At 36.6% G+C, this 14706-nt stretch overlaps 1 long non-coding RNA gene and 1 pseudogene across 4 annotated transcripts in view; both read left to right on the top strand.

The window, feature by feature from the left end:
• The window catches only part of LOC149108256 (uncharacterized), a 33806-nt gene extending 19100 nt beyond the window's left edge, over nucleotides 1-14706 (top strand). Inside the window, exons 1-4 of one of the 4 annotated variants that reach the window (XR_016209044.1) lie at nucleotides 1295-1476; nucleotides 9647-9680; nucleotides 9806-9852; nucleotides 11981-14454. This is a non-coding gene — a long non-coding RNA (uncharacterized LOC149108256). Of the gene's footprint in view, nucleotides 1-1294; nucleotides 1477-2270; nucleotides 4125-9646; nucleotides 9681-9805; nucleotides 9853-11980 lie in introns of those variants that run through there. The other 3 variants (XR_016209046.1, XR_016209047.1, XR_016209045.1) reach the window with 3 other exon arrangements.
• Nucleotides 4142-7855, top strand: LOC149108257 (uncharacterized; annotated as a pseudogene).

Genomic DNA, 14706 nt, shown 5'->3' with positions numbered 1-14706 from the left:
ACATAAAGACGTTTCCGGTAGGGTCGAATATTGTGATCAAGTGCGAGAGCCAAGATTGTCAGTTAAACAAGAAATTCTTTTGTTCAGTTTAAGAACAATTGTTGAACAACCAACTCTTTTTAATATTGGAAGTTAATTGAAGTCAATGCTGTAGACAGTAACTATTATTAAAGATTTGATTACTCTCCGGGAATCGACAAGGTGTGCATGGCCCAAGATATGCTCTTGCTATGCAAGATATGCTTTGTTTACACTGCCATATCGACAAAAGTCCAACCTTAAGATCGATGGTTAGAATAGTAACAAACCAAATTAGCACAATGACCAACAGGAAGTCGCCACATCGTCACAGTTCACAACGGTTAAACGCCTATGGTCGGCCATTTGTTTCAATATTCGCTAAATCTAATTCGCTGTCGCCAAACTTAATTCGCTGTCGCTTAACGTAATTCGCTGTCGCTAAACTTCAATTCGCTGTCGCTAAATTCCATTTGCTGCCGCTAAAAATTAATTTGCATTCGCTAAATTTCATTCGCTGTCGCTAAATTTTATTCCCTGTGACTAAACTTAATTCGCATTCGCTAAATGTCATTCGCTGTCGCTAAACTTAATTGGCATTCGCTAAATTTCATTCGCTGTCGCTAAACCCAATTCGCTGTCGCTAAATTTTATTCACTGTCGCTTAAGTTTAATAACTCGCATTCGCTACAAAAAAATCGCTGTCGCTAGAAATTAATTTGCTAAATTTCATTCGCTGTCGCTAGAAAGGAAAAACAGAGACAGGCCTGCACGGACTAGCCCGCGAACGCAGACGTATTTCAAGCTGTGACAGCCGGAAATACGTCTGCGTTCGCAGGCTATGCATGGACTTCCAATGTGGTTTTTCTGGTTGCGTCGCATTATCAAAAGCCTTCAAATTATAGTTTTGCTCTTACAAGCATGTCTTTTAGAGATTTACCTCTTTTGTAAGATATGATCGGAGACTTTTTAAAAATTGTTTTCAACAGAGGCTGATTTTCTATGAAACTCCAGTTTTCCATCACGATTTTGTTAAGTTTCTCTACTGCAGGGTGGTATGTAGTGACAGAAGGTAATAGTCTCTCTGCCGTTTTTGTGGATGCCGTATCCTAGATACCGGCATCCTCTTTGCCGTCATGTTGTAATGTAACAATAGAAGCTTCGGGAGCTAATCAGATCACGAGAAACGCAATCGATTTACCGTCAATTACATTTCGATGTAGCACGAGTTGTTTTCGGTAGTCGACCTATTCTACGACTTTGGACGGGTCTCTACGATCGTCAACGGTTACGATACGGATAAATCCGATCTTCCAAATATGGTCTGTGATAAATATCCTCAAACGCTCGGAAATGCTTTGGCTGTCATACCGATGGAAAGACGACAAACAAGTGAAACAGCCACGTATTTTGCTGGGTTCAGGTCAGAAGCGAAGTAGCGAGTGACGGCGAATTTTGGTAAGTTTATAATGTTTTCTTTCTATTTTACCCACGTAATCAGGCACAGCTTTCGAAAAATTTGTAAATCGTATGTTTGTAAAGAACTATTCGATGTTTCACGCACTGTTCGAGATTTTGGAAGAGAGACGGTGGATGAGCGGAGGTCTTTGTTTGACAACTATCGAGTGACGCATTTGAAAAATGTTGTCAAGAGTTCGGCAATCCGCAATGCTTTTAACTGGCATTTAAGAGTCCCTGTCCATAAAAATGGAAAATAACTCGGCAAGGGTCGAAAATTCAATTTCGCTCATATTTTCATGATAGATAGGCGAGGAAATGACAAAAACTACTGGATAGTTTTTTTGGCAAAATATCCTTTTATTTCAAAGAAATATGCAAATTACCAAATTCCGTTAAAATCGTCATTTGACGCACCATTTTATCGAGCAAGTTTGATAGCCTCGCATGCAAAACCACATCAGTCTTCCGTCTTTAAAACACTCAAATATTTTTGTACAATGTTTAAATGTGTACTGGGTTGATTTTAGGGAATGTTGCGTTGTCCTTTTGGGTGCAAAATAATTAAATTTCGAAGACATGTATTTCATTCACTTAAAAGTACTTCGTGAATATAATTAATTTTCACCATGTGCGAAACCTTCAAATGGATTAAGCTTCTGGTGGTTGAATTGCAGAAGGATGGTCTAGTCAGATTCCTGTAAAAATTTCTTTGAGCAAATGATTGTGAGCGACGCGAGAGCTTTTCAAAGTACGTCAAAAATGCAAATATTTGACCATCGGCGTCAAATTTCAATTTACGGGTTAGACGTATATTTTAGCATGCGCCACATGACTTGACCTATAATAAGTTGAAATAGACACAGAGCTGATAATTTCGAAATGTTCTAACCTCGTTTGCTGTTGAAAGGCAGGTCCAAAGCCGATTTGACTTGTTTCTCTCACCATTCGTCGCACATGAAGCAGAAGTTTACTTTGTCTACATAACGTCCGATGTACATCGCCAACTATCAACTTACTTAATGGTCGAATACCATGAATCTGTGACCCTCTTTCGACACATATGATCACCACTGCATCTAAGTCAAAAACGGCTAAGTCATTTGTAGATAGTTGCTTGCTTTGCACTACACCAAAATATTACGTTTGATCACCATGGTTTGATCGCTTGAATGCTTGCTTGCAGCTTGTTCGTCACGCAATGCTGTCATCCCATTTTAGGGGGTAGAGGCGGGGGTAGAGGTAGGACAATTTCTATCCTAATACGTAAGGCTCCATAAGGCTTGGAACCACTGGGAGCACACAATCGTGTCGAGTAGGAAGCGATTAAATTAAGAAATGAAAAGAATGAATAGTTTATTATTACCCCTGTTGTTATCTTTTACTCGACCACCGCTACCTACATGCCCTGCGTAATACTGTAACGCTAAACTCACACGGAGGTCTTTTCGCGCTGTGCAATTATTTTTGGTTTACATGTAATGCAGTGGGCTACCCTCGGGGAAAGGGGTGGTGACCTCTTAATGGGGCTAGATGTTGGTGTACCTTGAATATTTAATTTTTCACTATCGGGTCATAAATTTCTTGGTGAACATGGAGTCAATTCAAGACAATCAAGACAGACGTGTGTTTGAATTATCACTCGTCATGCACCTTCAATTTCAGACTCTTATCTCCCGTTGCCCTTTCCAAAACAAAGCTTTTAAATCTTGGGTGGCCGCTTAATAGTGGTAAAGACAATAACGAAACCCTTATCAGAACGACCAAATGGTGGCCGCGGAGTTAACCGGTCAATAGTTGTTTTATTTACAATATTTTACTGACAGTAATTTTGGACTGTATTGACAACAGTCCTCTATTTTCTGTTACAAACATACCAATGCCTCGCCACTAAGCAAACAAAATACACCAAATCAAATGGCATGGCCAGGGCTATTTAGTATACTCATGTAATTATGTACTAATTAAATTTAGTCTGTTTTTCTTACAAATTAGACACGTTGTGATTTCCTATTTTTATTTCAGCTAGTTCTTGCTTCATTGTTCTATAATTTGTTTATGGCGATTTTTTTTAAAATTCCAGTGAATACAAGCACTAGCTTTATCAGCTGTTGTCTGAAATATCAGAACGTACAACAAACGCTTTTTGGACCGAGGCCACGTACACTACAGAATACGATTATATAAATATTCGCATATTATATATATGAACAAACAGATGAACAATGATTAATTTTTTCCACTTATCCTGAGAGTGCTCTATACAAATTAGATCAAAATGAGTAGCATATGCCGTGACAGCATTGTGTGACGAACAAATAACGGCTGTAAGATTGTGCTGCGCAGACATGCTTATCAGCAATGGTCAGCAATCGATCAAATGTAATATTTTGACATGGTGCAAAGCAAGCAACTATCTACAAATGACTCAGCCGTCTTTGACTTAGATGCAGTGATGTTCATATCCACAGAAAGATGGTCACAGATTCATGGTATTCGACCAATAATAGGTTGACAGTAGGCGATGTACATCGGATGTTAACCTTGTGTAAACAAAAGCAAGCTTCTGCTTTATGTGCAACGAATGGTGAGAGATCGACTAGAAACACGTCAAATCGACTTTGGACCTGCCTTTTACAACAAATAAGGTTAGAACATTTCGAAATTATCAGCTCTGTGTCTATTTCAACTTATTATAGGTCAAGTCATGTGGCATGCTAAAATATACGTCTAACCCGTAAATTGAAATTTGACGCCGCATGGTCAAATATTTGCATTTTTGACGTACTTTAAAAAGCTCTCGCGTCGCTCACAATCATTTGCCCAAAGAAATTTTTACAGGAATCTGACTAGACCATCCTTCTGCAATTCAACCACCAGAAGCTTAATCCATTTGAAGGTTTCGCACATGGTGAAAATTAATTATATTCACGAAGTACTTTTAAGTGAATGAAATACATGTCTTCGAAATTTAATTATTTTGCACCCAAAAGGACAACGCAACATTCCCTAAAATCAACCCAGTACACATTTAAACATTGCACAAACATATTTGAGTGTTTTAAAGACGGAAGAATGATGTGGTTTTGCATGCAAGGCTATCAAACTTGCTTGATAAAATGGTGCGTCAAATGACGATTTAAACGGAATTTGGTAATTTGCATATTTCTTTGAAATAAAAGGATATTTTGCCAAAAAAACTATCCAGTAGTTTTTGTCATGCCCTAGCCTATCTACCATAAGAATATGAGCAAAATCGAATTTTCGACCCTTGCTGTGAAATTAAGAATTTGTCTGATTTTTACAGGCAGGCACTCTTAAGCACAAATGATCTTAATTTATGGTCTTTGTTTGGAAGTGACTGTGCACGACGTGCCGATTATCACATCTGTCAAAGTGCTGACCGTGTTGCCACTGAAAAGCACTTGGAAGGAGTGCTCTGCACTAATTCCGATTTGAAAATTGTCACTATCTTTTGGGACACACAAAGTCTCTTTCGGGAGACAATGATTCAACCTCCTTTGGGAGACAATGAATCTCCTTCGGGAGACAACGAACCTCCTTCGGGAGACAATGAACCTCCTTCGGGAGACAACGACAACAACACGTAATTTCGTTTATAACAAAATATTTTGCAGAAATCGTTCTGTGGATAGGTCTGTTGTTCAAAGCAATGTGAATGCGAAATTCTCCCGTGTTGCAGGTTTCATGAAAGCTGTGCCTGGTTCTGTACAGTACAATGCAGCTGTTGATTCTGATACAAAAGTACATAACAACGTATTTAAAACTGTCAGAAGTGTGAAAAACGATGTGCATTTTAGATCACGTTCACCGTTCAAGCAGTTAGCAGTAAAATCACGTAAGCTTAAATCTCGAGATAGAGAACCATCTGGAATTTCATTGCGAAAAGTAAGTCATTCTTTGAAATTTCGAAAATTGAGATTGAAAGTAAAACATGTGGTTAAAAAATCAGTTCATGCTTCATCTGTTTGTCACAACATTGCTACGAATTATAAATGGTGGAAAATCAGACACATTGAAAGGCAAACTAGTTTCTTCAGTAATTATTTTTTTTGATTTAAAAAGTGTATAACATGGTCGTTTGCATTTAATGTTTCAAAAAGAAATATTTTACTCTCCGGAGGTGTTGAATTAAATCCAGGTCCAGTTGCAGTTGGCAGAATTAGTTCATCAACATTAGTATGCAAAACCACACCTGAATTGCTATTGAGCTCAAGGCTACTAAGACATGGATTAAGACCACTTGATGTTGGTGGGGGAGATGACTGCTTTTTTAAATCAGTATCACACCAGTTATGTGGTGACTCAAACTGTCACTTAGAAATTAGAGCAATGGCTGTCCAGTATTTGAGAAATAATCCTGAGCGATTTATAGAAAGCAATGTGGATGGATCGTGGTTAAGATATTTATCTTGTATGTCTATGCAGGGAACATGGGCTGATCACATTGTTATACAAGCTGTTGCAGATTCACTGAACTTAAGAATGCAAATTTTTCAGATTTGACCCTGGTTGAACCTATGAATACTGAGACAGGAAATATAAGGTCTATATATTTAGGTCACATTGGTGAAATGCATTACGTGTCAACTTTACAAGCTGAATTCAGAATTAATTCAACTCAACCTGGGACTGAAAAGTTTTGTGAAATCGTGCACCTTGTGACTTTCAAATAAACCATGACCGCAAAGCACACAATAGCGTCTACATGAAAGAATATAGAAAAAAAAAGAAAAGCAGAAAAGGGCATTTCTAAGGAGGAAAGAGAAAAAAATAATCAATACATGAAGAATTATAGAGCACAGAAACAAAACATCCAGTATTGTATTTCAAAGTTTCATGACATGGTCTCTCAAGGGCCATTGTATATTTGCACTTGTTGCGATCAGCTGTTTTACAAACATAGTGTCATTCATACTAGTAATCTAAAACAAAAGAATCCTGATATTCATAAATACCTTAGTGGTAAGAAAAGTGTCAAAAAATATTGAATGGGTTTGTAAAACATGTTCTAACTATTTGAGTAAAAACAAAGTTCCACCATGTGCTTTAGTAAACAGAATGCAATTTCCACACAAACCACCATTCTTTGATCTAAATGAACTAGAGTGTAGATTAATTGCACCCAGAATTGCTTTTCAAAAACTTATGCAGGCACCAAGAGGAAAGTAACTGAAAATACATGTTAAAATTGTTAATGTACCAGCTGATGTGAGCAGTACTGTTGGTATGTTGCCACGGCTAATTTGGCTTTTGAACAACAGTTCTGTATAAAGAGGAAGGTATTGCACTGAATGAAAACTGGTTAAACAACTACAATGAAGCATTGGCTGGAGACATTGAAAGCAATGATGATGAGAATGAAGTCTTGATTGAAAATAAAAAAACAATGAAGAATTGTCACAAAATGACGAAGACGAATGGAGTGAAGATGAAGCCGAAATTTGTGCAGGTGTGACCGATACTTTGCTAACACCACCAGATTATGTCGATCATAATGAACAGCAGCGCATTCTTAATTTAGCACCAGCAGAGGGTAATGTGCCGTTGAGTATATTCAGAGATGAATATTCTGAAGAATTAGCATATCTGGGAATATTTCTTGGACAAAAAAGACCTGGTCACAAAGATCGGTTAGTCAAAGTTCTTTATAGTGACATCTGTAAGTCAGAACTGAGAAGGTCAGACCCTAGAGCTGCAATGAATGTGGAAAACATTTTTATAAAACAAAAAAATTGCAGATGAAAATTCTAGTAGGAAAATCACAAGTTGCTTTAAGAAAATGCCATAGAAATAATAAGTCTTTAAAAGCTGGGGATTTAAAGAAAGATGGAGGATTGGAAAAGCTAGTACATCATGACGAGGGATACAAATTCCTGAAAGCTTCAAGGGGATCCCCTTCATATTTTGAACAAGCTAAAAGAGATCTATTTGCTATGATAAGACAACTTGGCACAGCTACTTTGTTTTCTAGTTTCTCATCAGCAGAAACACAGTGGATTCACCTTCTTAGAATTCTTGGTCAACTGGTTGATCACAAGCAATTTACTAACGATGAACTAGTGAATTTAAACTGGGAGGAAAAGTGTAGATTGATCCAAAGTGATCCTGTCACATGTGCTAGACATTTTGACTATCAAGTGAATACTTTCCTAAGGCATTTTCTGCTAAGCAATGCTGAACCATTAGGAAAAATTTCTGACTGGTTTTATAGAGTTGAATACCAACAAAGAGGTTCACCTCACATTCACATGATGATAACAGATTGAGAGAAGGTAAACATACCTGTCAAGGTATTATGAAGTTTAAAGAGAGGTTAATAGATTCCAACAGCAACGAATATCTTGATATACCTCACTTATTCATACAGAATGCTAAAGTAAACAATTTCAACGACAGAGCTCACAATGCTATGTCTGGTCCTAAGTACCCAATCAAAGCACATGACACTGTCATTGGAGCTCAATCTCAGACACTCAGGGAAAAAAATACTAAAACAAATTCCACTTGATCAACCAAATAAAACAAGTCAATTGCATACAGTGTTGAACCTAGCAGTAGGTGAAAGGACAGATATCTCTCTTAATATAAGAGTTGATGGTGGCTTAATTGACAAATGGTGCTGCTAATATAGTCAAACTTATTCAACTACAACAAACTGGCAAACCTTCAGGTATTATATGGGTACAATTTGATTGTGTAGATATTGGTGAGAAAACAAGACATGATAATAGACATCTCTATGTGCAAGGCATTGAACCTTTATGGACACCCATCAAACCAGTTACATCACAGTTCGCAGTAGGTAAAAATAGAACAGTACAGGTCATAAGAAAACAATTCCCACTGCGTCCTGCTGCTGCAAAAACCATTCACAGGTCCCATTAGGTGATACGGTTCCTAAAATAGTTGTCAACTTTGATACTAAAAAAACAATACCTCATATTCATTATGTAGGTTTAAGCAGAGTAACAACAATGGAAGGCTTAACATAATAAACCTTTGTGAAGAGGAAATAGCTGTAAATACCGATGTGCAGAAAGAAATGCGAAGGTTAAGAACTGAAGCTAAATTACATTTGTGTATAAATCCCATTTACAATGCAAGCGAAGTGCCATTAAAACTTTGTTATTTAAACGCAAGGTCTTTACATAGACACATTGAAGATGTGTGCACTGACTTGAACTACTCGAGTACTGATGTAAATATTTTTTCAGAGACCAGATTCAGCCATTCTGATGACAACAGTTTATATGTTATTGATAACTATACTTCTTCAGAAATGTTGGTAGAATAACAACTAATAATCTCCGACCATATGGAGGTACAGCAGTTTATAGTCGTATTGATTACTATCCTGGTTATCCATACTCCCGTAATTCTCATGGAATTGAAATAACTGCTATCAGACTAATGACTGCTCCACACATACATATATTTGGCATATATCGCTCACCAAGTGTACCTATAGTGCAAATGTGTTCTGCTCTTTCAAATGTCCTTTCTTTACAGGCCTTGCTACTCAATGCTTTTATTGGCGACTTCAATATTGACTGGCTAAAAACCACAGAAAGAACATCACTTTATAACTTATTTGTTAGAGATCATGGATATAAACAGCTTGTGTCATGTTACACCACTGATAACAAGACTTGTATAGATCATACCAATATCAAATATTAAAGTACAAATACTTGAAACATATTTTACAGATCACAAATCAGTTTGTGCACTTGTTGATTGCTTTAGTGATTTAGCTTAAATATCAAAGTCTTTTCCAAAACAATAGGGAAAGAGATTTGATAATGTAAGGCAGGGTTTCAAACGTCTATGATTCATCGTTAACTTGAAAGTTCGAAGGCATTTAAATAAAACAACGATTTTCACAAGCAAAATGAAGTTGAACTGGTGATTAAAAAAAAAAAAAAATTAATTTTTCCTCAGCAGCCAAAACTCTTTAAGTGTGTTTAACTGTTAAGTTAACAAAACAGGCTTTCCTTCGCTTAACTGCATGTCACATGGTCATTTACATTACATGATCATTTACATTGCACATATACAAGTACTAAAGGAACCACATTACAAAGTAGTTCATTTTAGTACAAATATAGAAATTATCTCAGTCAATATTGTTACTTTTATTTCACAGTTACTGACATTCCAAACATGGAATCAAACTCAAGGTAAGTTTTTGTATCCTAATAAGACCCTTTAAATACATTAACCAATAGTCATTATAGGCAAGTGAATGCAATTGCATGTACATTAACTTAATGCAAATCTAATAATCTATTTTCTTTTCTTTCAGTAAAAATACATCAACAACAAAGATCAGTACCAAAAGTAAAGAGTCAGGTAAAAAAAAGCTTGTATACACTATACAACCCCTGTTAGAAACAACCCTTGGAGAACTGACAACTAGCCACCTAATAGGTATATTGGCTACTCATTAGCAGTTCATCTTGAAATCTCATAAAGACTGCACCAAACTTGTGTTTGAATGATTTTATCAATTGTCACTTTCGACTCTACCTCTTCTCTATATATCCAAGTTCATTGTTCTTATATTACACTCTTGCTCAGGGCTGTAACTACAAAGAGACATGGAAGGTACTTGCCTCATCTAGATTTTAACCCAAAATTAAAAACAAAATACAGTTAGGTGGCAAAATAATCCCCAGTTGAATGAGATTGCATTTTCAAATGAAATTTCTTTAAAAAAATACTGAAAATAGAATTTGAGAGACTCTAGATTTCGAAAATTTCTGGGGGGCATGCCCACAGACCCCCCCTAGCAGCTCATGCCTTTGGCAATCACAGAACTTGCCGCATCTATGTCAAAAGTCTGGTTGTGACCCTGATATGCTGATTACTCAATGGGAGTAAAAACAGTAGAACATTCAAATGGTGGCAGTGGCTGCTTTATAGCAGTTCTATTTACAGTTATTATTAAAATCACTAACTGGAAATCTAAACATAAAAGACAGTCGTAACATTATTAAAGTATCAGATCCTTTTTTCAAAGAAATTCTTGAAATCTGGTCAGAAGCCAATTATGAAGAAAAGATTGTATCAGATTATCACTTTCGGTCATCGCCCTTATGGTATAATTCACTAATAAGAGTTGGGAATAGACCAGTGTTTTTTAAAGAATGGTTCCTCAAAGGAATAACAAAAGTAGAACATTTAATGGATGACTCCGGAAAGTTTCTCTCGCTCACTGCTTTCCAAACTATACATGACCTGACAGCCCGACCTTTAACCTTTCTTGGAATCATTTCTTCAATAAAACTTCTTCAAAGATATATACCCCATAACATCAGAACCTCTATTAAACACGAAAGTTTCTTGTCAAAATTTTTAAAAAGCAAAAAACCTAGTAGACTAGTATATAAGAAACTTGTATCAGGAAAAAGTGAACCACCCAACCAAAGTCAACAAAAGTGGCAGGAAGACGTCACTCTCACAACAAAACAAGAGCTCAACTGGAAAGAGGTTTACCAAATGGCTTTTCAATGTACAAAGAGCACAAAACTTATAACTTTCAATTTTAAATTTCTTCATAGACGAATATCAACGAACAACTTCTTGAAAAAAATTGGTCTCGTCGATAGCGAGAAATGCACTTTCTGCGAAAGAGAAACAGAGAAACTTGCACATTTATTTTGGGCTTGCCCAAAAACTCAATATTTTTGGACGAATTTTGAAGTATGGCTACAGTCTTGCCAAGTTATTGCCAAAGAGACACCCTTAGAGCCTGATACAGCACTGGACCTAAGGCCGGATAGCTCTAAACATAAACTCCAAATTAACTTCTGCTGCTTAAATGCTAAATATTACATTTGGCTATGTAGACAGAAAAAATGTTCTCCAAAACTAAATGATTTCTTACTGTATTTAAAACATATCTATGAAATGGAAAAAAATACAACTACAATCGTTTTAAAAAAGTGGGAGCCTCTGTTGCCTCTTTTGTAATCTCTTGACAACTTGACTCTAGTCCCCTGAAAACGAAAATAAAAATGAAAGGAAAAGAAACAAGGCGCATATATACCATGCATATTTTCTGTAATTTGCAACTCGGAATGTACATTAGTGACAGGAGTAAACTGGTATGATCTTACCGTGCTAGAATTGTAAGTAGGGCAAGTAATCTAATTATGTTGTATTGTAAGCAGTGTAAGTATTAGTATTGTTAGTAGTGTGAGTATGCGTATTATATAGAGTAAGTGTTAGTATCGTAAGTGGCGTAATTAATAAGTTTTTTGTAAGTAGTGTAAGTAACTACATTAATATTGTATTGTAAGCAGTGTAAGTAGCAATTAATTAAAAAAAATAATATTAAAATCCTGACAATACTTTTGGCTGCTTAATATGAAGTGGCTGCCTAATGGGTCACCATTAAATAGACATTCTTCGATTCTACAAAATTGACTGACGATAAATACAAATTACTAAACTGTTCTTCTAAATTTTTTCCTAGACGAATCCATTGAAGGATATGTGCACTTATTAACAGAAGTACAAACTGCAAGGAATTCCACAACCAACTACTTCAACTGTCGCATTCAAACAGGACAGGACGAAGCAGTCCGTACTGTCTGTTATTTACCTCAAAAGCGCAGAATTTAAAACAAGCGTTCCTTAATAAATCACCAGTAAAAATCACAGGAGTGAAGCAAACAGCATCAAAAAGATTTCACAAACAAGAACAAGAATTCACAATTGCAAAACATGCAAAGGTAACTCCAACTTCACTGCCCTATACCTTTAATGAACACTTCAGCAACCAGTTATGCACCATTACCGAAGCACTGGAAAAAGATGTATATGAAACATTAGAAGTCAAAGCAAAAGACCTTAAAAACAGGAAAATAAGCAAGCTATTGTAAAAGACGGCGAAAAAGCAAAATACAAAACTGATTGTCTATTAATAGCAGATGAAACTAACTCAGTTAAACTAGTCCTCTGGGAAAGCGTAATTGACAAAATTCAAGCAGGGAAAACGTATCTTTTCAAGAATTTGAAAGTTGGTATCTTTGACGACATAAAGTACTTAAATACAAGTGAACTCACTGACCCTCAAGAAATTGAAGATTTACACAATATCAATCTGACCACACCAGAAATACAAGACAACACAATTGAAGGCCACTGCATTGGTGTGCACATCAAACGTACGGCCTCTGTTGTATCGATCCATACTCTTTCTTTTGATCCTTTGATAGATTCCGAGATATTACAATGTTGTTCTAAGAGTTAATTCCGTGTTCCGATAGATATTTTCCGTAATACAGAGATAGATCAATGTCCACGCTAGACTCCTTTCCATTCTCTCCGATTCCTTTTTTGCACACGTTTTTCAAGTGTCAATTACGAGACTCGACTCAGACCGCGCAGGTCAAACCAGCTCCAGTCCCTAACTTATTTACAACAGCCTCTTGCATAGTATGCAACATGACCATCAGTGAAGCACAACTTGAAGAGGAAACTATAACTTGTAACAATTGCGACATAACTACTCTTTCAAGCATATGTAATACGAAATTAGTTGCTCAAATTGTCATTCAATCCATGAAGGACAAAAAGATGCTCAAGTTTACTAGCTTTAACGATGCCATTATCAGCTTCTTCAAAACAACAGATTGTCGGATGTCCTTATCTGATATCCCACTAGAAGACTTGAGAAAAATCATGTTGCAAGCAGGGGATAGGAAAATTATAGCAGACAAAGCAACTCAAGTAATTTCACAGTTCCTCCCCTTACAGTAAGGGAGGCGCGGTAGCCTCATGGTTAGTGCGCTCGTCTCCAGATCGAGTGGTCTGGGTTCGAGCCCTGGCCGGGGACATTGTGTTGTGTTCTTGGGCAAGACACTTTACTCTCACAGTGCCTCTCTCCACCCAGGTGTATAAATGGGTACCGGCGAACTTAATGCTGGGGGTAACCCTGCGATGGACTAGCATCCCATCCAGGGGGAGTAGAAATACTCCTAGTCGCTTCATGCTACAGAAACCGGGATAAGCTCCGGCCTGATGGGCCACTTGGCTCGCATGCAGACTTTGCCTCCCCTTACAGTAAGGAAAACTCTAACAACTGCAACATAACTACTCTTTTAAGTACTTGAAAAAGAAAATATTATTTGTACAAATTGTTATTAATCAATGCAGGATAAAAACATTCCCAAGTTTACTTCCCTTAATAATACTATAAGCAGCCTCCTCAAAACAACCGACTCACTGTCAGTTGTTATCTGAAATGCCATAAGAACACTTGAAGAAAGTTATGTTGCAGACGGGATGAAAACATACAATGTAGCAGACAAAACAACTCAAGTGATTTCGTGGAAAGTCTCCTTGTAGTTATATTAAGATTTATTCCCTAGAAAACAAAAGCACTGTCACGTTTAGTTCCTTTAATAATACGATAAACAGCTTCAATTAAGAAACTTCGACAAAATATATTGGAGGGTAGGGATAAGCATTTATGGCAGACAAAACCACACAAATGGGTTAATAGTACTACCCTCCATTAATATTGTATGCAGTTGTTACTTAACCGTTGTTGTTAATTTGTATTCCTTTACTATTAATTTCTCTCTCTCATGCGAACATGAGTACTTGGGCGATATCCCCTTGTGTTAATGTACTGAAACAGTAATTTTATTATCGCCCAAAAGCAACATTAAAGAAACATACAATTCCAATGCCATCCTTACATTAATGTTTTGAATACCAGGTCAGTTACAACATAGTTACAAGATACCTTCCAAATTAACAGAGGTTACCTCACTGTTTCACTTTGTGCATTTTAAATATCGTAGAGTGTTGAGTTACTTTTAAACAACTTATAAGAACTCACCCACTGATTTTTTTACCTGTTAATTCTAAGAACAATAATTATTACAATCCACTCTATTTGAGTTAACGTTCATCAGTAGAAATGTTGTTTCCTTGGCACATGGTAGCCTTATTCTTCTTTTACCACTACATGCAGAAAATTTACTTGTATTCTAAAACCTTTCCTATCTCTTCTATATGCTGTTGGGGAGGAGGCGGGGGGACAGGGGCATTTTGTCTTAAAGGCATAATGCCAAAACTTGTCTCTTGCATAAATTTATTATCTCCTATCTGCTGTCGAAGGTGTACTGCTCTTTTAGGTAATCTTGCACTTACAATTTTTTAATAAATTCCTTCAATCTCCCTACAAAA

This window comes from Orbicella faveolata, unplaced genomic scaffold (genome assembly GCF_042242905.1).
Source record: "Orbicella faveolata isolate gen_17 unplaced genomic scaffold, um_ofav_v1 contig_26, whole genome shotgun sequence".
In the NCBI taxonomy this organism is placed as follows: domain Eukaryota; kingdom Metazoa; phylum Cnidaria; class Anthozoa; order Scleractinia; family Merulinidae; genus Orbicella; species Orbicella faveolata.
The sequence above is the reverse complement of the archived record's forward strand: the minus strand, read 5'-3'. Positions and strand labels throughout refer to the sequence as shown.